The sequence below is a fragment of the Schistocerca piceifrons genome, chromosome X (genome assembly GCF_021461385.2).
Source record: "Schistocerca piceifrons isolate TAMUIC-IGC-003096 chromosome X, iqSchPice1.1, whole genome shotgun sequence".
Lineage (NCBI taxonomy): Eukaryota > Metazoa > Arthropoda > Insecta > Orthoptera > Acrididae > Schistocerca > Schistocerca piceifrons.
This window is the reverse complement of record NC_060149.1, coordinates 420,146,084-420,172,715: the sequence shown is the minus strand read 5'-3', so window position 1 is coordinate 420,172,715 and position 26,632 is coordinate 420,146,084. Positions and strand designations below refer to the sequence as shown.

General features: G+C 44.4%; 1 protein-coding gene across 1 annotated transcript in view; it reads right to left on the bottom strand.

The window, feature by feature from the left end:
• LOC124721894 (homeotic protein female sterile) overlaps window positions 1-11,890 on the bottom strand; it is a 564,607-nt gene extending 552,717 nt beyond the window's left edge. Inside the window, exon 1 of the mRNA XM_047247046.1 lies at window positions 11,608-11,890. The gene's annotated coding sequence lies outside the window, so the exon portion shown is untranslated. The remainder of the gene's footprint in view (window positions 1-11,607) is intronic.
• Window positions 11,891-26,632: the final 14,742 nt, after the last annotated feature.

Here is a 26,632-nt window from a genome sequence, read left to right as displayed (position 1 = left end):
GCCGTCATAAAGGTGAAGGGTGGACACACCTCATATTAACGTCCGTTGATAGGTGTTCGGATACTTTTGATAATATAGCGTATATTGCGAAAAGCATGTAATAAATTATATCAAATACGGAATACAACATATAGAGCTCACCGTAGTTCACAAAAGAACATACTTTATATTCGTTAATAAGAAGTACAACAACAGAAATTACAGGAAAGTACATTCAAACAACGAGCGCTGTCTAGCAGCAGAAGGCATGAGGGAAAGGCTGGAAGAGCGAGAGGAGGGGGAACAAGACAAGATACAAGTAATGAAGATTACATATTCAGAGATTGCCGGAAAGCATTTGACACGGAGCCCCACTGCAGGCTGTTAACGACGGTATGAGCATACGGAATAGATTCCCATATATGGGAGTGGTTCGAAGACTTCTCGAGTAATAGAACCCAGTACGTTGTTCTCAACGGCGAGTGTTCACCAGAGACAAGGGTACCGTCAGAAGCGCCCCGGGAAAGTGATTGGAGTGCTATTATTTTCTGTATACATAAATGATATAACAGACATTGTGAGCAGCCATCTGCGATTGTTTGCTGCTGATGCTGTAGTTTACAGGGTGTCGTCGTTGAGTGGCTGTAGAAGGATATAAAATGAGTTTCCAGATGATGTGATGAATGGCAGCTAGCTCTAAATGTAGAAAAATTTAAGTTAATGTAGATGAGTAGGAAAAACAAACTCGCAATATTCGAATACAGCATTGGAAGTGTGCGGCTTGAGACAGTCAGGTCGATTAACTATCTAGGCGTAACGTTGCAACTAGTTATGAAATGGAACGAGTATGTAAGGACTGTCGTAGCAGAGAAGGCGAATGGTCGACTTCGGTTCACTGGGAGAATTTTAGGAAAGTGTCAATCTGAAAAGGAAAAAGGAAGATATCGTAACAGTTCAGAAGCGTGCTGTTACATTTGTTACCCGTAGTTTCGAACAACACGCGACTTTCTTTTCCAGGAACACTATTGAAAAAATTTAGAGAACTGGCATTTGAAGCTGACTGCAGAACGATTCTACTGCCTCCAACGTACGTTTCACGCGAGGACCACGAAGATAAGAGAAATTAGGGGCTCGCAAGAAGGCATATAGACAGCCGTTTTCCCCTCGCTCTGTTCGCGAGTGGAACAGGAAAGGGCTAGTAGCTGCACAGGGTACCCTCCGCCACGTACCGTACGGTGGGTTGCGGAGTATGTAGATGTGGATGTAAAAGGAAAAGACGTTACTGAGTGAGAAATGGAAAGAGAATAAAGTGTAACTGGGGAAAAAAACAGGAGCATCTGTACTTATCTTTGACAAAGGGGCTGGTCATAAACGTTAATTTTTGGTGAAACATTATGAGGGTGACAAACTTCTTCTTAAAAGCAACATGGCACTGAATTGCGCGCAGAGTGCATGGTACTTTATTCCAGAGGCGGATACCACCAAAAGAGGAGATGGCGGATGTTTTTGTTTTATGGATGGGCACATGGTCCTTTTAAAGGAACCATTCCGATATCCTCATTGAGCAACATAGGAAGATCGTCGAAGAACTACATCTGAATGGCCGGACAGAGATTTGAGTCTTGCTACCCTCAAGTTTAAGTCCTGTGTCCTAACCGATCACCTCTTCGTTCGACAATTGGAGGACGAACTTTGGATCAATGTTTCGAGGAAATGTCTCTAGTGATTGGAGGAAACTATACACACCACTTTACAATTTTCACGTTGTTCACAGAGATTCAGGAGGGATATATTAACCTCGAGCGGAATCGCTAAGGACTTAGATTCTTTCACGGGATTCTTGAGAGTGTTTTGGGTGCAAGTAATTTTGTTTAGCAGAATCAGACAAATGAAATTTTCAGCCAGCACCTTAACACATACAGCATTCAGCCGCTTTTTATATGACTTTATTTAGTCATGTAAGAATTACCTGCTTCCTGTGCTTCCTGTATTTCTTAAAGCAATTTAATCTACAGCCACGGAGCTGAATCACTATTACTACGCTTGAATTAAAATTAGCCATGTAGTTGTTATATAAACAAGTACGAGTAATATCCTTCACCTCAATAAAAATGGTCCGTATAATGAGAACGTAACGTCTATGTTGTTGATATGCATCACCAAATGCTGGGTGTAGTTTGCTTATTTTTCCGGTGTTCCTTGCGTAAGTGGACAGTGTAAGTAATGATTGTCATATGTAAATTTCTACATAACAGGAGGACACTGATTTCCGTAAACGAAACTGTTTGCATATTTTACCAATATCGATTGGACAATAACTGTCAGCAACGAGAAATACTTGTGTCTTCGAATTATAGTTAAGCTTTCAGCACGCAGCAGTATTGTTCACACAGCAAAAACTACATTCAAACTGTCAAAATGAAATTAAGAAGCACACCTAAAATGTAAATTTCCCGAAACGCTCCGTGAGCAAGATAAAGTAATCAAAGGTCGTTACTGCCATCAGCAATTTTTTTGATACCGGAAACTAAACTATTGGTTTACCATTACATATTGGACTTCCCGCAAATTTTGTAAAATAAATAACGTCTTTGAATTCTTATGTTATGTTATTACAATTATACGCATATCAAAGCACTCCGGTGTCCGTAGAAAACTTATTGGATGACCTCTACTTCGTAAATGATAAATTCCTGTCATATGACAGTAGCTGATGAACTACGAAAAAGTAAGGTTCCACTTCTCGGTGTCGAGCGTTAGGGACCAAAGAATTTCACGTACGAAATAAATTAGAGCGCGTGCCGTACTGACGTAACTGTAGCTAAGGTAATATCGTATTCAGCGTGCGCTGCCTCCTATAACGTTAAAGTAATGAGATCCTAATTCAACCTACGAAAAAATGTAACCTTACCGAAAGCGAAACTGATATCTGGATGCCTGTCCGTGACCGGAAACTTTTCCAATAACGGCGATACGTCAATATCGTTCTGACGCTACAACATCTCTCTCATTTTTGTTGAGTTCTTTCTCTCTGATCTTTCACTGGAACAGTAATGTTTCCCGTCTTTTGACAAAGTCAAGGCAGACATTGACTAAGTAAAGGGTGGCATAACTTTCTGTAACAAGAATATAGCTTCAGTTTCACTTTAACGGCAAAATTTAATGTCGCTGCGGTTTGCCATTGTATTCACTAGACTGCAGGAATAACACTCCTCACGTTACGGGCATAAGCCTCTTCGAGAGCCGGCCGCGGTGGTCTCGCGGTTCTAGGCGCGCAGTCCGAAACCGCGCGACTGCTACGGTCGCAGGTTCGAATCCTGCCTCGGGCATGGATGTGTGTGATGTCCTTAGGTTAGTTAGGTTTAGGTAGTTCTAGGGGACTGATGACCACAGCTGTTAAGTCCCATTGTGCTCAGAGCCATTTGAACCATTTTGAACCTCTTCGAGAGCCTGAGTTCTTACCTCACATACACTATGGGACCAAAAGTATCCGTACTCACCCAAAAAAATACGTTTTTCATATTAGGTGCATTGTTCTGCCACCTACTGCCAGGTACTCCGTATCAGCGACCTCAGTGGTCATTAGACAACGTGAGAGAGCAGAATGGGGCGGTCCGCGAAACTAACAGACTTCGAACGTGGTCAGATGATTGGGTGTCACTTGTGTCATGCGTCTGTACGAGAGATTTCCACACCCCGAAACATCCCTAGGTCCACTGATTCCGAAGTGATAGTGAAGTGGAAACGTGAAGGGACACGTGCAGAACAAAAGCGTTCAGGTCGACCTCGTCTGTTGACTGACAGAGACCACCGACAGTTGAAGAGGGTCGTAATGTATAATAGGTAGACATCTATTCAGACCATCACACAGGAATTCCAAACTGCATCAGGATCCACTGGAAGTACTATGAAAGTTAGGCTGCTCATAAGCCAAACATCACGCCGGTAAATGCCAAACGACGCCTCGCTTGGTGTAAGGAGCGTGAACATTGGACGGGGAGTGGATAAACGTTGTGTGGAGTGACGTCATCTGTCAGCGTGTGTAGTGCCAACAGTAAAATTCGAAGGTGGTGGTGTTATGGTGTGGTCGTGTTTTTCATGGAGGGGGCTTGCACCCTTGTTGCTTTGCATGGCACTATCACAGCACAGGCCTATAATGATGTTTTGAGCACCTTCTTGCTTCCCACTATTTAAGAGCAATTCGGGGATGGCGACTGCATCTTTCTGCACTATAAAGCACCTGTTCATAATGCACGTCCCGTGGCGGAGTGGTTACACGACAATAATATCCCTGTAATGGACTGCCGGCCGGTGTGGCCGAGCGGTTCTAGGCGCTTCAGTCTGGAACCGCGCGACCGCTACGGTCGTAGATTCGAATTCTGCCTCGGGCATGGATGTGTGTGATGTCCTTAGGTTAGTTAGGTTTAAGTAGTTCTAAGTTCTAGGGGACTGATGACCTCAGCAGTTAAGTCCCATAGTGCTCAGAGCCATTTGAACCATTTTTTGTAATGGACTGGACTGCACATAGTCCTGACCTGAATCCTATAGAACACCTTTGGGATGTTTTGGAACATCGACTTCCTGCCAGGCCTCACCGACCGACGTCGATCTCTCTTCTCAATGCAGCACTCCGTGAAGAATGGGCTGTCATTCCCCAAGAAACCTTCCAGCACTTTATTGAACGTATGCCTGAGAGAGTGGAAGCTGTGATCAAGGCTAAGGGTGGGCCAACACTATATTAAATTCTAGCATTAACAATGGGGGCGCCACGAACTTGTCATTTTCGGCCAGGTGTCCGGATACTTTTGATCACATAGTGTAGAAATTATCACCAGTGTGCGGTTTCGTAGCTTCTCTGTGCTATATCCCAACACTGAATAGTCTATGCGCGTTGCAAGGCATTCGCCAGAGTGACCTGGCCACGCTGTTCTGCGTCTGTTCGTATTCACGCTTAGAAGCCGACCGGATACGACGTGCCGACCATCCCAAGCGACGATTTCAGGTACTTTTTCACACACCCGTGTGAATGCTGAGCTGTTTTGCCAGTTTTGTTTCACAGAGACAGCATAGCATGACCAACATTTCTACGACGGCATACGCACTTCAATTAAGCAGGAGACACTTCAACTGCGTTTAGTAATAGCAATAGCACATTAAAAGAATTACTGTTGCCAATTTTTATACTGGTGTTCTCTCGGCATTTGAGAGTACTGACGAGTAATGAAAGCTCTGTTTTCTCTCAGGAGAACATGCGTTAAACCAAAAAATTTTGTTATTTCGGAGCGTATATACTATGTCATCTAAGACAAGCACCTTCTTATCTTTTCATCCTGTGGCGTCTGCAATCAAGAGCATGAATATGACGTTACGTAGAGGCTATAGGCAGTCGACAAATAACGCCGATAATAAAACGCTTCTATTTACACTGGGTAGGCTAGTGGGGTCCATACTAGATTAATCTGCCAAAGTGCATCAATCGCGTAAAAAAAAAAGAACCACTAATGCTTACAGGTTTACATCCTTAGCAACATTTTTTTTAAGCTTTTACGGGAAGTCGCGATTCAATATGCTTCGAGAGGACTGCACGTGTGTAATCTGGTAAAGGTTATACACAGTGTGACCAGTTCTTCGTTATTGGCATCCGATGCATGACACCTCCGAGGCCATGAAAATAACTTTACGAAAAAAAGCGCACCTAATTTTCCAACGTTAACGGTAGAATTGCTGCAAAGGAAGGCTTCTTCATCCTACTGGGAGTATTTCGCGTTTTATCTAAGACCCTAAAAACATGCAATACATCGAAAGAAAGCGATTTTCCCAAGAGACGAACGCCAACAGGGTGACATTTCCTTTACAGTTAAGAAACTATTTAGGGGTTATCTAAGGCCTCAAAAACGTGAACACAAAATCTGCGACGGGAAGTCAGCTCTGGCAGATGATACTGTGGTGGCTAGATATGGGACGGAAAGCGTTAACAGTACACAAGACGGGCTCTGAACACTATGGGACTTAACATCTGTGGTCATCAGTCCCCTAGAACTTAGAACTACTTAAACCTAACTATCCTAAGGACATCACACACATCCATGCCTGAGGCAGGATTCGAACCTGCGACCGTAGCAGTCGCGCGGTTCCGGACTGCGCGCCTAGAACCGCTAGACCACCGCAGTACACAAGACACCTGTGTGACAAGTTTCATTTTAAAACACATTTATCCTAACGATCTCACCGCGGTCGAACGATGACGGCAACGTTGGGAGCTTTAATCTGTTGAACGTGAAGGCGCAAAGGCACAATTAAGGAACAAAATGAGAGAAAAGATGCATTTTTTATTGTTTGCATTTTCGTAGTTTGTATAACGATGTCAACAGAAAAAAATCATCTGAGCTTATAAAAGACGTCACACACATACGGACAGTGCTCACAGTTTGGACTAAGCAGTTTAAATCTTGATTTTCCCAACGTCTGTAAGGAAGTCTCTGCGTCGGAAGACGGCAGAACCAGAAAGCTTTTTGCTGCCTGCCTACAGCCCGGGGCTGTGCAGTTCAAACAAGCTGTGTGTGCCCAAGCCTCTGGCGACCTTCAGCTCCGGAAATCTTTCTACTGCCAAGGAATCTGTAATCATTTAATGTCGTAACTTCCAATGGATTCACGGACCCATTCATATAAATGTACGACAGCGAGTCCTGTCTTTGGTCTTCAATGTGCAAAGAATTTAATGATGGAAATAATATCGAAAGGTAAAAAGAAATACAAGACTTAACACAACTGAAGGTCGACACTAATATCCAAAGGAAACATTCATGCATGTCATCTCTGGCAAATGAGATTTTACGCAGTTCCAACATTTTGTTGGGAAAGGACTAGCAACTTAAATTTGATAATTCTTTATTTCAGATTTCTTTCACAGGTTCGTGTATTTTATACTCTAGACTAGTTTCGAACGTAGCCACTCAGTTTAAAACCAGACCTGTACTTAAGGGCATATCGACGCAAAACCTCACCGACATACTCTGATAATATAACACGTCTTACAACACATATTGTGGTAACAATGTTATCCGAGTATATCGCGAGGTTTTGCGTCGATAAGCACTTCAGTGCAGAACTGGTCTGAAAATAAACAGCTACGTTCGAAAATAGTCATGAGTATAAAATACGTAACTGTAACAGAAAATTTTAAATAGAGAAATGAAATTCTGGTAACGGCCAGATAACATCTGAAAAAAGCATCATGCTGGAGATAATTTTGATGCTATTGGAGAAACCATTGCCACGAAATTACAAGACCTTCCAAAACAGTAGCGCCTCATCGCTGAAAAACTGACGTTGCCATGAAATTACAATTACCTTCCACACCAGTGGAGCCTCATCGCTGTAAAACTGATGACACTTGCTAAAGATGAAGTGAGCTGCTTAAATTTATGTTGCAGACTAGTCTGAGAGGTACTTCAACAAAATTACGGCGGTCGCGTTCTCTAGGAAGTGAGACGCTTCCATTTAAGTAGATGCTCAAATTCACCAGGTATGGACACTGAACAGGCCCTGACAGGTCAAATTTAGTTTGGCAAAAACATGGGACTCTTTTTCTTTTAGTGACAATGTGTGATTTATCATTGAATTTGAAACGGAATATTGTGTAATCTAAGTTTGTTTATTAAAATACTAACAAAATATTATTATAATTGTTCTTATCAGTATAATAATCTTCAAATTAATTCCTTGTATCCATATAATTCCTACGAAAAGCTTCCTGAAACAGTCGAGCACGTTTCTGATGTTGGCAAAATATTATTGCTGAAAACTTCGTCCGGTGGCCATGATCGTCGCCGTCAATCGATATTGGGGAGAAATGGTTATCTACATTAAATATCTCTTTTCATTTAAACAGAGTGACTAATAAAATCAGTTGAAGATAACTTTCTTCTGTGCATCATCAAACAACTGAAAACAATTCTAGGCACACAATTTAAGTATTTAAATACGCGGAATACCGTTTACACAGTTCACAGACAGAATTCACTCCCTTGAGCTTAAGATTACACTTTAACAGATGAGGGTATTCCAGAAACGAAAACAAGAACCAAACTGACTAGTGGGTGTAGAGTCAACAGCGAAACTGAAGTAACGTAAAGAATGAATAAATCTATCAAAGCTGTAGGCTTTATGATAAGGGCTGTCGAGGCTTTAAGTTTCCATGCAGTAGTGTCTGATAGAAAGTCCACCTTATCAAATTTTACCCTGGTAGCCATTAGTTTTCTACCTGTTTCCGCTTTGTTTTTTGTTTGGTTTAGTTCAGATTTTTAAAATGTATATTTAACAAATTCAATTGAAAATTTGAAATTTTCCTAAAACATGTACCATTGATACAAGAGAATCGTGTTGTTGAGCGTAGCGGTTAAAGCGGGTGATTTCTATTCAGAAAGAACGTGGTTCAAATATTCATTCAGAAAGACAGATATAGGTTTCAGGTGATTTCAAGCGGATGCCGTTGTGATTCCTCTGCAAAGCCCACATCTCATGGAATCATTCGGCACGGGAACTGCACGGTGTGATTGCATGAATACTCAGTACCATATCATGCAAATATAATTGGACATTACAACTACAACATACTTTTAATTTAGAAGGTTATGATCGCACCGTCGGTGCATTTAGCAAAGAGAAATTATAACTAGCTGATAATTTTTCCTTTGTTGGGGACCCCAAACATAATTAAGTTTTTAAACTATAACACTGTCGCAGCAGTCTGTATGTTTTTATTATTTGCACGAACGTGATTTCGGCTTATGGTCCATTATCATGGGCAACTGGGAAAGGTACCAGTACATATCAGACATGTCTGCCTAACACGTCATCGTCAAAAATATGAATTGTAATGTTAGACGACAACGTTACGCCGACATGTCGACATGTGACATATATTGGGATCTTCCCCAGTTGTCCATGATAACTGCTAAAAATTCGAAATGATGATAACGAAATAATAAAAAGCATAGAGTAAAATGGTGACAATGTTGTCATTTTAAAAAATTATAACTGGTTCTTGAATATCACCGATGTTTAAATGTTGCTCGGAGAAGCAGCATTTCCATTTCTCGGACTGGCAGCTACCGCCTGAAATTTACTGTGAAATTTCAGGAGGAGGTTAAACATTGCCTGACAGAGAAAGGCTTTTCGAACGTTGAAAATATGCGTAAACATCTATATGATAGATCAGAAGGTGTAGACATGATGCAGAATACTGCATTGTCTCGTCAATATCAAAAATAATTTTGGAAGCACACCTTTGCGAAATTCCTTGATATGATGACCCACTCTCCTTTCGATAACGAGCTCACTTATAGATTTTCCAGCGTGGGAGAAATCATCGACCGTAACACTGAGATAAGGAAGCTTCCTTAGATTCGACCTGAGTGCTTTACGGAAACCACTAGGACACGTAAGTCAAAATAGACAAGCCATGTTATAGGAGAGGGAGGTAGGGTGGGCACAAATGATTAACAGTTATTGTTGAATAAATAATAAAACTGTGATGGGCTGTTGCCCTGGAGCAGCAGAGCGCGGGACGTTTCCTTAAATGCCAGGGCCGAGCCCTGCAAAACCTGAGACCGGCCTGCGGCTGGCAGCACCGTTACTCTAGGCTACCCAGCAAGGCCTTGCAGTTTTCTTGCAGGTAACGCCATTTTTTGTCTACATACTTTCAACGGAAAACAGAACGCTACGTATCCTAAATGAGTGCCGCAAACATTTTGAAAAAAAATCATTAACTAAATCAAGGTATAATGCTGATGCTTGAACAGTTTTTTCAGTAATAGTAGTAGTAGGCGACTTCCAATGTACAGCTGGTTGACTAGGAAACAGACGCAAAGAATACATGTTTGACACATTATTTTGACTTTTTGCAAAGAGTTTACAATGTACTAGAGCTTTTATTTTTCTAATTAACAGCACATTATTGTGAGACTTTACGGCGCTATCGATTGCATGCTGGTTTCCCAACTACTAATGCTACGCACTAAAGAAACAAGAATTGTTCGCTTTTTAACCAATATAAGTAAAAATTTTTCTGTTGGGTCCAGAAATACAGAATTCCAAACAGAAAAATCTTTATAAGCAACAAATGTCTCGAGTTCACAATCCATTTAATTGACAGCTTCAGTAATAAGCAAGACATCACTTTCCAGCTGCAAGTGGTGGAAATATGTACTGGTCCTGTTTTTTCTTCGTTGTGGGTTATTTAATAATGCGTTAAGTGGTTCGTGCTCCCTAAATGGAAGGCAGAAATGAGCTTCCTGTGTGTGAAGGTTAGTCCATTACGTCATAGTCTATAAACTTTCTAAGTTTTCTTTCTTGAAAAAAAAAATTGTTTATAATACAGATGAATAATGCAATTCGATAACAATAAAAGTTCGTTATTTATGCTGGAAGTGTACACACATCACATGTAGGGAATGTTTCTCCCAAAACAACAATATCTATTTGTGAAGAATCCTCATTCAGAGTATACAATTACAATAAAATGACGTATCCGCGTAATATTAGCAATATATATGAGTAATTAGACTTTTAAAGTTAGTACTGATAGTATGTCCAGTACACAGATATACATATTGTTCGCGTTATAAGACGAACTTAAACCATAAAGTGATGTTTGCTGCAACTTTACTTCTTTGTTGTTTTCTGTAACTGTCACTAAACCCGCGCATACGTTTGTCATTCATTATTCCTTGTGCTCACGCTGGCCTATCGTTATCGTTGCACACGACATAGCAAAAAAACTTGAAAAGGTGCATGTCTTTGCAAATTACAACTATGCATTCGCTTGAGCGCTTTGTTGCCGTAGTAGCTAAGCAGTTGCAGTGTTGCTGCGTGCACTCGCTTGTAACAGCAACACAATCTTTGTTTTCTTCGGAGCTCTTAACAGGCACGGCACGAAACGCACAGAACCTACATCGATTTCGTATTTTTTTGCGATAACATTACACTCTAAATAGAAAATGCACCACTACGAGGTAACTACGTGGCGCCCTTTTAGTCGAGTGGGTTATTTGGCGCTGGCTGAAAGCACACGTAGCGATTTTATTTCCAGCGTTCTAACAAACTGGCTTCAATATGCGGTACTGATCAATAAATTTCTTCATAGGATCAAAAACAATATTAAGAGAAAGCGCGTTTCTGACAGCTACTGACAATGCCACATGCTGGCACTACGGGCGCTCCGACAGTGACTTCAATTCCTACGACCACTGGACGACAATAGCAACTATTTCCTTCGAATGTCACACTCCCAAGCAAATAATCCTGCATAAATGGTCTTAGTGATTTCTCAAGCAATCAGGGAAATTATTCTCCTTTCGTTGTGAAAACTGAGCGCACTCACAGACAACGAAAAATTTGACTGTGACGGGTGACAACAGGTTGTTCATAGTCGGCAAAGTCTGCGTAACGGCGAAACTTCGACGAACAGAAATTCCCGAAGGTACAACAGATGCAGCGGGAAACACCTGTTACGTCAGTTTATATGATCTATCATTGAAACACCTGTTAACTGGAAGGCGCCTAAAATTTTCCGCGAAAATAAGCAACAAAGTCCAGCAGCGTAATTAGAAAAAAATAGTAAGTTACCTTGCCATTTACTTCGACTTCCGCGTCTTCTGCAGCGACACAGCTCTAACCGCACGGACGTCTACTGTCAAAACTTTGGCCCGCTGTTGGTGGCTGGACCATGCGGCGCGCGAGAAAGAAAAGCGTCTGCGCTGTTGCGGGCAAGTTGAATGTCTTTTGCACTACAGAAGAAAGGTACCGGGCAGTGTCACTGCTGTCGCTCGACTGATGCTCCCGTCATCACGCGCCGCGGTCGGATTAACGTTCCTCACGCTTGGCGATGTACCATCTGACTGCACCTAACCGCACGTTTACGATGAAATAACTGTTATTTGTGGGCAATGAGCTCGGCTGCGCTGAAAGAGCTCGGCTGCGCGCAGAGCCATCTACCGTCGCGCCGCGAAGCATGCAACCTGTCCTGCCATCTGCTGCTGATATTGAACATTACAAGACCCACGCTACATTAAGTAGTTAGCCGACTTCGCTACTACGTGACGCACTAGTACAAAGAACAAATGGTTCGACAGATACGAGGGAAACAAACTTTCATGTGGCCGTGCTTAGTTTTTTCGTTGAATCAAATATGTTCTTTTTTTACTATACAAATAGTTCATGTTTTTATTATATTACTGCCGCATTTGAGTCAATGCCGCCTCTTTTCTGCTGTAGCTAATACCTTTCCTACATTTGCAATGTTCCTCAAACTGAAGGTAAATAGCAGTCTTGACTTTAGCACAGAAGTGAACGGCTGCGCGGAATCGACGTCTTCTTGCAACAAATCATTGATTTCTGTCATCCACTGTTCTAATAATGCTGGCGAAACAAACGCTGATGTACTGCCGGAAACTGATCAACAAGTAAGTACTCGCAATAGGAACTCTCTTCTCATGAAGGGCCATCAGCAGCATTGTCATTACGGGCTTTCGCATTGCTTAATGTTGTAACCATAACTGAATCATTTCAAAAGTCTTCATCCTCCGTATTTCTTGAGCTATTCGTGTGTTCTATAGCGACTGTTAAATATTAGTAGTTGAAAATTAGAAATTTTCTGCCTAGCCTCATCTTGAGAGGAAACCAACAAATGGCCTGGAATAAACAAAAAAAAAAAAAAAAAAAAAAATACGTTCACCATTTCAATTCTTCCTTCAGTCTGTGCGGAAAGTGGGTTAAGAGGTGCATAAGTATTCAACTGACGATTGTTAAACAAATGATCCTTCACGTTTGAAAAGTCTGTTTAGTTTATCAAAATCACTCAAATTTTATTTCATTTCTTCTGCTTTTTCCCCTCCCTGCGCCATCGATCTCTAAAATTGCTCTAAACTGTAAATGCGAAGGTTTATCAACTGGTTGTATGACTCTAGGCCTACCCATATCTTTGTAAAACTACTGTGGGTATGGTAAACATTTAGCTCGGTAAGCGTCAAAACGCTCCTCGCCAAGAATTACTTTCCCAGACTGAAGTTGTCGCTTATGTCACAGATGTGCTTATTCATTACTGCAGCCACTCTCAATCACCTAGTGGTAAATATAGTGATATGGAGTCAGGAGTTGTGCGCAGGGTAACATTAGTAAGATCTTCGTACACGATCCACTCACGTTAATATGACTACCGCATATGTTCGATGTCAGCCTGCAATAACCATCCAATGACGCCAGGTGGCAGCACTAACAGCGGGGGGGGGGGGGGGGGGGGGTCCATGAAGCGTGTCGGGGAGACACAGAAAACAGTGCAGTCGTTGCTGTAATGCGGAAACGGAGCGATTTATCTGACGTCTAGAAAGGCATGATCATTGGATTTCGGTCCAGGAATGGAAGCAGTTCCGAAACGGCTAAGTTTGTGAACTGTTTGCACGCTACTGTGATGAAAATATATCATATTTGGCAAAATGGCGCTATCAAAACCGACACTCACGTGCACCACGGACCAAAGATGAAGAGGTGAACGACGGCTACGAAAATGAGTACGGGAGAATAGATGTTCAACTGTTGATCGTCCAGATGAATCAAGGGAATACCTACAGGTTGTCCTCAACGACCGTTCAGCGAACGTTGCTGCGTGTGGGCCTCCGCAGTAGGCGCCTGGTTCACGCACCGATGCTGACTGCTTTTCATCGGCGACGAAGGCTGGAATTTGCACGCCAGTACCGGAACTGGACGTCCACTGCGTGGCGACAGGTGGCCTCTTCAGATGAATCACATTGGCTTGTTCGACGCTGCAACAGTTGTCCGAATGATCCACACTGGAGGAGGGAGCATTCCCTAGGTTTTGTCGTCATTCTGGAAGGCACAATGGATCAACAAAATTGTGCATCTATCTTTGGGGAACATGTCCACCTCTGCATACAGTTTGATTTTTCCTCGGCACACACTACCAGCACGACAATGCAACGTGTCACACAGCTCGCCATGTACGTACGTGGTTCGAAGAGCAGCAAGATGAGTTTACACTACTCTCCTGGCCACCAAATTCCACGGATTAAAAAGTCCAATCGAGAATATATGGGACCACCTTGATCGGGATTTCCACGCCCTGAATCCGTAACCGAGAAATCCAGCGCAGCTGTCCACGTCACAGAAGTCGGTATGGATCCACATCCCTGTCGGTAGGTTCCAGAACGTCAGTGGCTGTCTTCGTGCACGTCCAAGGCGCAAAAGGTGGTTTTTCAGACAGGTGGTGACGTCAGTGTGACTGGACTGTGCACATTTTTCTCAAGTTAAGGGGCTTAATATGAGAAAAATTGGAAATGTCCTGGCAGGTCATAGTGCACATATATTACTAAAACTAAACGGAATTTATGCGTAATTATATCTCAGGGAAGAAAAAATATTGAGATGAATGAGTCATGAAATGTATTCGCAGTTGCGAATACGAAAAACCACCAGCTGTGAAAAGAGAATGATGGTAATGAAAATTTGTTCTGGATCGAGACTCGCTTTACGCGAACGGTCACCTTAAACGCTTTAGCTATCTGTGTAAGGCTCATAGCCAGATCCAGACTTTCATATATCGTCATTCCCGCGTCACAATCTTTAGTCATACAAACATTATGTAATTCCGTACAGGGGAGGACATTTTTATTGATAATTGTTACCTGATATCGGCGGATAAATACGATATTGCAGTGCCTGTGTTCTTAAGAAGAGCGATGCAATGGACGAAGGAAAATTGTATCTTTCTCCTTAACAACACAGGTACTACAATATCGTATAAATGAGTCATCTTGCAGTGTAGATATGTAAAGCCAATCTCCAAGTACACTCTTCGCAAGAAGTATACAATACCGACAAAGAGAATGACAAAGTAGTAATTTTCTAGAATCCTGTATCAGTTTTCCTGAAATCTCTTGTCCCATAATCAGTGCAAATAGAAACGCACTGCTAATGAACAACTATTTGGGTAAAGAATAGTATTAGAATATCCTGCAGAAGGAAACGACAGCTGTGAATCTAAACTCCATCGACAAATTTTCAGAAGTTGTTCAGGGATATTTTGTGAATATTGTGGTATAACTACCCGTGATCTCCGATGGTGAGCTGCAGATAAATAATGTAATTATGATTCATTCAGTTTGTTTCCTCAGTTGCCTTCATTTCTGTGAAAATACGTTCACAACAGTGAAATAGGATGCAATATATAGCCAACGAAACGTGCAACATAGAACATTGAGTAATACGACAATCCTCAGACGAAACGTGCACTTTCATCACAGTGTGTTCTGTCAGCATACGGTACAGTATATAACAAAGGAAGAACTGGTCCATTACAGGTGTTATTCAAGACGTTGATCATCATGATCACAGAAGAGTTAACAGCGACTGTCTTACTCTAGAATTCACGCATATGCGAACATCCTAGCAGCCAGATCCATGTCTGTATCGACCGAAATATCGTGTCCTAGGCTGTTCACACGACCCCAGAAGAATGTCATACCGACCACAGAACAGAACCACCGCGACCAATCCATTGTTGCCAAAACTTTATGCTAGTGTGTTTCCTAATATCGAGTACAAAGTGAGCCGGAACCCCACCATATTGATGCGATACTTCCCGAAAGAAAAAGTGAGGCACCCAGAAAGTGTCGCCGGGGTGGTAATGTAACTTGGTACACATACACACCATCGTGCGGTATGCAAATGATTAGAGTTGCAATTCTCTGTGACAAGTAGAATGGCCACCACAGAGCATTAGTCTTTCTCGTCTTTAGTTTTGGTACCAGGCTTGGTAGGGCATATCAGAGACGTGAAGAACAAGTGTTGAGTAATCACTGTGAAGAACACGGAGATGCTGCGTACTCGTGTGAGATAGCGTTATCGGTACCTGACAGAGTTTGAAAAGGTGGCTGGTTGTGGGTCTCCATTTGGCCGGCTGATCGAAACGTGCAATACCTAGATCTGTAAGGCATTCGAATGTGACAGTGGCCCGAAGTTGTACTGCATGGGAACGTGGAACAGGCATAACCGTCACCAAGGCTCCAGTCTACCGTGTCTGACCATTACAAGGAGGAATCGCTGTATTGGGCACCAAATACACCGTAACCCCTTCACACGTGCGCCTGCCAGTAGAGAACAAGTAATGGCCTCCCTCCAACATTTTGCATCATCGCGCACCATTGGTCGGAGACTAATAGTAGCCGGAATACGGAATTACCGTACCAAACGTAGGCTACCGTTAACAACACAACACAAACGGCTGTGTCCGGACTGGTGCCGTGACTGGGAAGCATGGACGGCTGATAAATGGTGTTGCATTGTGTTCATCGATGAGCCGCGGTTCTCTGCCACCCCGGGTGACCAACGTCGGCTATTGTGATGGCTACCCAGAAGATGTCCAATTCTTCCAGTGCTTTTGAGAGTCACGGAGTGTTACTTCTGACGTCACTGTGTGGGGAGCCATCGTGTATGACTTCATTCACATTTAGTTGTGTTTGAAGGAACTCAGACGGCACACTGGCAAGTCACGGACAATCTGCGTCTTCATGTGTTACCATCCATGCGACAGTACCATGGTGCCATTTTCAACAGGACCATACTCGTTCCCATACGCCACGTGTCTCTGTGAACTGTCTGCTTTGTTGTACTCCCGTGGTCAACAAGATCCCGACAGAACACGTGTGGGACCAGCTCGGACACCTGTTCCTTCCCGATACCGGTATCTAGAAACAGTTGTGGCCAGCTTGCCTCAGGAGAGGATACAGCGGCCTTATGACAGCCTTCCCAACCGAGTCATTGGATGCATCCAGGCCAGAGTGTTTGCAACATCAAGTTGGCACATACTGCCAATTTCTTTGTAAATGTGACTTGATTTTGTAGTCATTGCATTAACATTATACATCTTCTCAACCCGTGAAGTCTCATACCGTTTTCTCTCCCCTCCTAAGTGCTTTTTTTTTTGTCAGGTAGTGTATACAGGGTGGTCAGAAACAGTCTGAAAACTTGCAAGGGTGTTACAGGGCAGTTTGAGCTGAGAAGTAATTGATGATAAAAAAATTCGATATGTCGCGCCGTTTCCGAGCTATTCAGCACTGAAGTTAGCCAATCAGGCCGTTGCGCGGTCAAATTCAAGTGGCCCGCAAGAGACGGTATCGGCAAACGTGTTGTTTGCTGGTGTCCTTGAACGGAACAAGAGAGCGATACAAAAATTAGACGTGGGACGGTAGTAAGGATTGAACCCAAGCCAAATGCTGGACGCTCTCGTGCGCTACTATCTACGCTGTAAGAACAACTGACACTAATTGTATCTGGCCATAATCTTTTGACCCTTGCTGTGATCATACTGGTTGCTACTGTAAGACTATCTCAAAATGTTGCAGATCATTTGTTTATATCGGAGTTGGCACGCGTTTTACAGCTAGATATGTCTGAAACTTCCCGACAAATTAAAACCGTGTGCCGGACCGAGACTCCAACTCCGGACCTTTGCCTTTCGCGGGCAAGTACTCTACCGACTTCCGACTCTTCTCTCTCTCCCTTTTTTTTTTTTTTAGTGAATTGATGTTCACACTAGGCAGCCACTCTACCACCATTTTTCTGCTAGAGTTTTTTTTTTCTTTAATTTTCAGTGCAAGCAACATAAATAACGAAAATAAAAGAGAAAAATTAATTCCACCAGAGGAACTCGAAACTACAACTTTTTCATTTTTTTAAAGTGACACACTAATTACAATTTCTCAATGCTGTGAAACAAGTAAAGCGTCTATCTTTTTATATAATTAATTAATTTTATTTTCTTAAGGTCACAGTCAGCTATAGGCTGGAGGAGACAAGGTGGGCAGGGGTCGAATCCCGAGGCCTGACCACAGTCCCCCCTCACTCTATTTGCCGAGCTGCACCCTCATACCGCATTCTTTTTTGTTTTTTTTTTGCACATACCGACATTGGAGAAACAAATTAAAACTAGTCTACCAATCCAGAACCCTGAAAACGCCGCAATAAAGGATGACAGGCGGACCGAGTCCAAGTGGTAGGGGTGCCATGTTTCGTTTCGAATCGGGCGGGCGACTGCCACGCCGGGAACGTGACAGCTTAGTGGGGACGTAGTAAAAAAGCTGTTAAGATAATTGGCAAAAACAGGAGTGATAACGGCGACCGCGCGCAACCTCCGCATGAGCAGTCTGCAGGTACTGCCAAAAATCGAGGCACGAGTGATGAGCATCTCCATATGGATATGCCAAGTCCGGCCTTATTTTTTGTTAGAGAACTGCCCGAGACCTTGTGGCAGGAAAGGACTCTGGGTCAATAACATGCAGCAGCACTCGCAGAAAACACGCGACCAGTTGTCGCCCAAATAACCAAACATCCGCAACGGCTATACAATTGAAACGGTGTTGATCACCGTCGACAGAACGACAGACGGCGCAGAGGAGAGAGTCCGCCAGTTCTATGCCACGGAGTCGCTGATCAGGTGGATACTCCCACAAGTCGCAAAATACCAAATAGACCTGATATGCGTCGGAAAGAAACTGTGATAGCTGTGCCGCCAAATCACAGTCCATCGCAACAATTAGAACTTGCGTCCTACGACGTTAGAGGCGACACTATGCAAGAAACGGACGTACAAATCCTTTGCCCTCGGCCGGCGCGTTCGTGGGCAATCGGTGCGAGTATAACTGAGTTCCGCAACGAATGCGCGATGTGTGCAAACGCGGGCAGGATGCTACCGACCGGGACCGGCGGGGAGAGGGACACTGGCACAAGGACAGCAAGTATATGGTGCGTAATGGAGGCCTCGACACCGCGCCATTGTTTGTACATCGTGGCCATATGAAGTGCCGCCGCACGATAGCGTACGTTCGTAAGAGCAAGCCCTCCTGCACGTGGGAGGGAAGGGGGGAGGGGGGAGGGAGCAAGTGCCACAGCGGACTTTGAAGGTGGGCCCAGCCGTTAGAAAATATCCGAATGTCGCTTGAATGCTATGTCCTATCGTAATCGGCATCGGTAGAATCTGCGCAATATGAACTGTTCTGGATGCCATACAGGCGTTCAGGCACGCAACACGCTGCAAGAGATCGAAGCGGCTTAGCGAGTTGTGACTGATCATCGTACGGGCAATTCCCAAAACGTGACGGAAGTTGACCGCCGCTGTGTGGGACGTTGACTACGTTAAGGTGATCCATAGATAGCGGAGACGTTGGACACAGGGCAGGGGCGCCAGATCTTCCGTGGGTAGCTCGCGACCAACAGACAGCACCTTGGATTTGCGTAAGTTCATCACACTCTTAGCCACCCTCCCAAGAGCCGACATGTTGTCGAGGATATATACGACATCCTCCCGAGAACGAACCAGCACCATGAGGCCATCTGCGTATGTTCGACATCGAAAGATGCAACTGCGGAAGGTGAGTCCAGGTAACTGGCCGTCAGCAGACCTATGAGTGGCTCCAGCGCCACCGCATAAAGCTGCATGGAGAGGGGACAGACTTCGTGGATCGACCGTTGGATCGGTAACGGATCCGCCACACGCCCATTGAACTGGACCAACGAATGCACGCCGCTGAAGAGCCGCCGAAGGACGCTGATGAACCGGGCACGGAAACCGATGCTTTCTAAGACAGAATATACACTACTTGCCATTAAAACTGCTACACCAAAAAGAAATGCAGATGATAAACGAGTATTCATTGGACAAATATATTATACTAGAACTGACATGTGATTACATTTTCACGCAATTTGGGTGTATAGATCCTGAGAAATCAGTACCGAGAACAACCACCTCTGACCCTAATAACGGCCTTGATACGCCTGCACATTGAGTCAAACAGAGCTTGGATGGCGTGTACAGGTACAACTGCCCATGCAGCTTCAACAAGATACCACAGTTCATCAAGAGTACTGACTGAAGTACTGTGACGAGCCAGTTTCTCGGCCACCATTGACCAAATGTTTTCAGTTGGTGAGAGATCTGGAGAATGTGCTGGCCAGGGCAGCAGTCGAACATTTTCTGTATCCAGAAAGGCCCGTACAGGACCTGCAACATGCGGTCGTGCATTATCCTGCTGAAATGTAGGGTTTCGCAGGGATCGAATGAAGGGAAGAGCCACGGGTCATAACACATCTGAAATTTAACGTCCACTGTTCAAATTGCCGTCAATACGAACAAGAGGTGACAGAGACGTGTAACCAATGGAACCCCATACCATCACGCCCGGTGATACGCCAGTATGGCGATGACGAATACACGTTTCCAATGTGCGTTCACCGCGATGTCGCCAAACACGGATGCGACCATCATGATGCTGTAAACAGAACCTGGATTCACCCGAAAAAATGACGTTTTGCCATTTGTGCACCCAGGTTCGTCGTTGAGTACACACCATCGCAGGCGTTCCTGTCGGTGATGCAGCGCCAAGGGTAACTGCAGCCATGGTCTCCGAGCTGATAGTCCACGCTGCTGCAAACGGCGTCGAACTGTTCGTGCAGATGGTTGTTGTCTTGCAAACGTTCCCATCTGTTGACTCAGGGATCGAGACGTGGCTGTACGATCCGTTACAGCCATGCGGATAAGATGCCTGTCATCTCGACTGCTAGTGATACGAGGCCGTTGAAATCCAGCACGGCGTACCGTATTACCCTCCTGAACCCACCGATTCCATATTCTGCTAACAGTCATTGGATCTCGACCAACGCGAGCAGCAATGTCGCGATACGATAAACCGCAATCGCGATAGGCTACAATCCGTCCTTTATGAAGGTTGGAAACGTGATGGTACGCATTTCTCCTCCTTACACGAGGCATCATAACAACGTATCACCATGCAACGCCGGTCAACTGCTGTTAGTGTATGAGAAATCTGTTGGAAACTTTCCTCATGTCAGCGCGTTGTAGGTGTCGCCACCGGCGCCAACCTTGTGTGAATGCTCTGAAAAGCTAATCATTTGCATATCACAGCATCTTCTTCCTGTCGGTTAAATTTGGCGCCTGTAGCACGTCATCTTCGTGGTGTAGCAATGTTAATGGCCAGTAGTGTAGGAACACATGGCGCACCCTGTCAAACACGCTGTTAAAATTTACGGCTACGACCGCCGCACGAAGTCTGCACGCCACTGCCGGCGCAATCACGTCACGACAATCTGTAGTGGCTGTCTGGACGTTAACTGTGCCACCTGGTGTCGTTTGGTCAGTGGAGAGGACTCGTGATAAGAGAGATCTGCAGCATGCCGCCAGTAACCGTGCAAAAATCTTGTAATCAATATTTAATGAGGTGGTATGGTGATGTTGTGCCGTCTTAATTTCAGGTGTCGATTTATGAACGGTAACAATAATACCCCCAACATAAACTTGGGGAATCGCGGCTGCAGACGTTATCAGATCATTACACGTCTTCGTCCATCGTGTAGACATGAGACAAAAAACGTACGATAAAATTTAGTTGAGAGACCATCGACGCCTTGCGACTTGCACAGGACACCCGTGAAGATAGCGGTAGTTACCTCGGAGGTCACGTAATCCGCTCCTCAACCCTGAGGGCGCATGGAAAGTCCACGGCGACAGGTCGAAGTCCAGGACGGCCCCATCATCGGCACAGTACACTCTACAATAATGTTCGACAAAGCTATCGATTATGTCCTCTTGGCAGGTGACCCGCTGCGCACGTTTCTCAGTTTTGTCTGCAGTGCCTGGCTCGTGCACAATATGATGTGTGGATGAATTCTACCGCCACACCGCATCGGGTTTGCGGGGACGCACCACAGCTCCATTGCATTTTCCAGTGAGCAATCGTTTGTAGCTTCCCCTTAACCATGGTGCGTTCAGTTTGCACTTCCGGGGAAGGTGGCTGGCCATCAAGGTCGTGGAGACCGCTGACGTACGAGTAGAAGTCTGTGGTGTGGTTGTGCCCTGCTCTAAATGAGGAACATGTGACGGAGCGTCGGTTTAGCACACTCCAGCCACCAATCAATCACTGACGCTTATGATCAAGGACGCCGTTCGCCCCTTGTTCACGTCTCAGTGATAATGTTGGCAACAATTATGGTTCTCCAGATGCGGAGTGGTGAATTTCCATGGTGGCCGACCCCTCCAAACCTGCTGGTGGGAAAGAAGCAGTGTACAGATATATGTGCAGTGGTCAGAACACCAAAGGCCAGGGCTCTACATCGAGCACCGCATCAAACAGTCCACGGGAGACATAAATGCGGTGTAACCGACTTGCCGAGTGGCTCGTATGAAACGCGAATCCCGGGTCTCTGCGCACCGTAACTTCTAGGTATCCCCTGGGCTAGATCGCAAACAATGAGACTCAGCTTGTGGCACGCTATAAAAATCGGGTATTGACCTTTCCGGCTGAGTACGCAGCTAAAGTCCCCTCGAAAGAGATGTTGAAATCGCTATAAGAACAGTGGGGCAATCTCCTCCACACAAGGTCGCGCACTTTCACGCTGATGCCTGGCACCAGGAGGTGCATAAAAATTAATGACAATCGTGGAGAGAATCGTAAACGCCATAAGACAGGAGATACATGATGTCCTCAATCAAGAGGCCACTCTACAGCCAAGGCGACCTTACGAGAGACACAGAAGTCGTATCCTGCTATCCGCGGTAGCGCTGCTAATGCACCTCCTGTAACAGTGCAATGTCTAGTTCGGAAGCCTACATTATATCTTTCAGGAGATGGATACTGACTGACACATGGACACCATTGACATTCAGTGTCACGATACGGTATGCGTGAAGCTGTGTGCCACCGGGTTGGGTGGGGGTGGTGTGGAGGGGGGGGGGGGGGAGGGCTACGGGTGGCTGCTGTAAGGACGCGGCGGCGAAGACTCCTGTACGGGATCTGCTGTTTCTTCAAAATCCTCGCTCCACGCCAGCGGTGACTCCGTCGCCCGCCGACACCTCCAGAGCGGCAGGTGTCGTTCCTTCTTCGGTAGGAACTTCAGAAGCAGGAGTACTCCGTTCCGTCGTTGCCAGAGCCACTGAGGGCCGCCGTTCCACAGACGCACTCACGACACCGTTGTTCACTGCCTCAGACATTGGAACGTTGGTTTACTCAACAGGTAGTGTATCAATTGGACAGGGAGATGTGTCCCGTTCCGACATCGAACGATGCCTGCTTTTGCGTCTTTTAGGGGAGCGTTGTTTACGCAGTCGTCCTTCCGTGTCCGAAGACGGGAGGGAGTCGCACCGGTCAGGCAGAAAGGCCGCCATAGCGACAACTAAAGAGTCGACCAAGGAGTCACGTTCGACATCGGCGTCGGCCACTGGCGCAGCCGGAGCAACCACAGGAACTGAGGACAAGGCTGAAGCCACATCGTCAGTCACGTTGTCCACAACCGGTCCATGACATATCGGAACACTGTCCTTCAGCTGTTTATGTGATTCCGAGAGCCGCCGGCTGACCGGCAGCGCCTGAAGTGCCGTCGCATATGTGATCGGAAGTATCGTAGACAACATGGGAAGTACCACTCCTCCAGTCGGTAGCTGTGTTATCCGTCGCTGCAGACATTCAGACCTGGTGTGACCCACTTTTCCACACCCAGAACAAGTACGCGTCTGTCGGTCGGACATGATTACGACCCGACACCCGCTGATGATTAGATAAGACGGAACATGGCTGCGCAGATCAATTGTGATTTGACGCACTCCTAAGGACAGGGTATCAGCGGAAGTGGGCCCAGCGTTATGCCTTATGATCACGTACAGCACCGTATTGCCGGAAAGCCGCTACGACGTCCTCTGCAGGCACCGGTAATGGCAGTTCGAACACGCGAATAGTTCTAATGCCTAATCCCTCATGTTCGACTTTGACCACGGCGATATTACCGTCAGCTTGACGGAAACGAAGTCCCTGTTTGGTCGCTTTTAAAACGCGCTCTAACGCAGCAACATGGATCATTTTAACGAAAACGGTGTCGCTGAGAATCTTCGCCTCCTCACGGAGGAAACGTTCCACAGCTAAGGCTTCCGGTCGTGCGTATTCCGGACAACAGTTGAATCGTAATGTCGATTTTCTGAAGTTACTCGTATTTGCATGATCTCAGTGTGCGAAGCTCACGTGTAGGCTAAGTCGCAAGCAAACAATCACGAGGGCACACGCCCCACAGGCGGAAGTACGGCACGTCCTCTCCGGGTGGCTGCTAAAACCGGACTGAGCTACCCAACCACGACTCACGACCCGTTCTCTCAACTCTACTTCCGCCAGTACCTCATCTCCTACCTTCCTAACTTCACAGAAGCTTTCCTGCGAAACTTGCAACACTAGCACCCCTGGAAGAATAGTGTGCAGATACTGCTTAGCCACAGCTTGGAGGATGTTTGCAGATTGATATGATCACAGTTAGTGTTGATAAACATTTTGAATTGGCAACCGTTGAACTAAAAAAGTTAGACACCCTTAAGATGAGCGTGTACCGTTCACCTAGTGGTAATATGGACTCTTTCTCCAAGAAACTAACTGAAGTCCTAGAAAGAGTCACAGCCATCAAAACTGACGTAATAATATGTGGAGACACGAATATTAATACAGGTGTTGAGAGTGACATTGATATAAACTTCTAAAACATTTCGAACACTTTTTCACTCTTTGAAGTAACTTTTCCGAGTACGGACTGCTGTGTGGCTCTATATGAATGTTTGAAAAGAGAATATTTGAAGGTTGGTATTTTGATATTTCATAACTCACACAAATAATTCGCTTAAGTTACCCTGTGGATGATGAACTTGGGCAGTATCAGAAATAATTATTACTTTCTCTTATGGTGTGTAGATGAAACTGCTTTCACCTGTCATCCAAGAATTAGTTATAGCTTCATCTTCCTCAGATACTTCCAGTATTGCCTTTTGTATTATCCTCCTTAATTTTCGACTTGACATTTGTATTAATAACCTTAATTCCGATGCCACATAGTCTCCAAACCCCTGATGTTCATCAACAGGTTTGTGCATCGCTTTTATTGCCTTGTTTAGAATAGTGTCCGAATTTTCCTCGGTATTTTTTTCTTTTCAATAGTCTTCTTTCCTGTGCTTTTTCCTGGACTGTATCTGTCTCACACTCATCATCTTCCCTGACGTTTTCTGATCCCTAAAATAAACATTGTAATGTAATATTTATCTTCAAAGGGATAAATTTCAGATATAATTTTGTTTTCTATAATTTTAGGTACCTTCAACAGAAGAAGAATGGTTACAAATCGCTACTGGTTTTGAGAATAGATGAGATTTTCCAAACTGTATTGGCGCTATGGATGGAAAACATGTAGTCATACAGGCTCCCAAGAAATAAGGCAGTGTGCTATTGGCACTGATTGGACCTGACTACAGAGTTATATACTTCGATGTGGGCAGTAATGGTAGAATATCTGATGGTGGGGTTTTTAATAATTGTAGACTGTCAGAATGTCCTGAATCTAATTCTTTGAATGTACCAGTTCCGCGAAATTTGCCTGGTAGAACTGTGCAGATATCTTACGTCATTGTTGCTGATGATGCATTTGCTCAAAAAATTATATTATGAAGCCCTACCCTTTTAGAGGCCAACCAGAGCAAAATCGTGTGTTTAACTATCGGCTCTCTAGAGCAAGAAATGTGTCTGAAATCTTTTTTGGGCTTATATGCACACGTTTTCGAGTATTACGAACGCAAATTCTTCTAAACCCAGAGAAATCGAGGCAAATTGTCAAAGCGATTTGTGCTCTTCACAGCTGTTTACTCACAGAAGAGAGTAGAAATTCCGTTTATGCCCCACCTGGCACGTTTGATTCTCAAGATTTACAAACGCAAGGAGAATGGCGCAAAGACATATGGACAGAAATAAATATACCGCTTGAATCAATAAACATACATAATTGGCCACAGATGGCCAAGGAAGTCAGAAATGAATTCACAAACTACTTTGTTTCACCAGAAGGGGAAGTAGCCTGGCAATACAGACGTCTTTAAATTTCAATTGATTTTTGATGAGAGTGTAAACATAAATACATCTGTAATAAAAGTAATAAATACTACATGCAGAATATTAAATTTCTTTCACTTACCATATTATCTTCGGTTTCTTTTGGTTTGTAGGAACGAAACATAAATTTCATGGAATCAAAGAATTCCCATTTATTTTTATATAGGTCGTTTGAACTTTGTCCACTTTTTATTTTCTTCGATTTATTTAGTTCTTGATTATACTGCGTGCGCAAATTGTGGATTTTTTTCCGTATTTATGGCTCTGTAGTGTCGAATTCTGACGCAATAATTTCCAATGAGTCTTGTTTTTTAAACCGATTTTTAAAGTCCATGTGTTGTGTGTCCCACAACACGGGAAAACACTCCACTCGCTGAATAAGCCATTGTGTTTTTTCGCTCGTCCACACGAACTTCAAGACTGACATTTCGTACTGTATACACTTCTGCAAGTTCCGAAAAAACTTCTCGCAACTGGCAAGTCCAGCAAGTAATTGCAGCAAGCTACAGAGTACCGTTTACACTAGCTTGCGGAAGCTGCTTCTCCAAATTGACGAAACTTGCGGAAGCCAACTGGCTGCGGGTGTTTTCATATGCAGAGAACTTGCAGAAGTAGCTTCTACAAGCGACTTGCGCTAGTTTACTTGCTAGTGGACACGC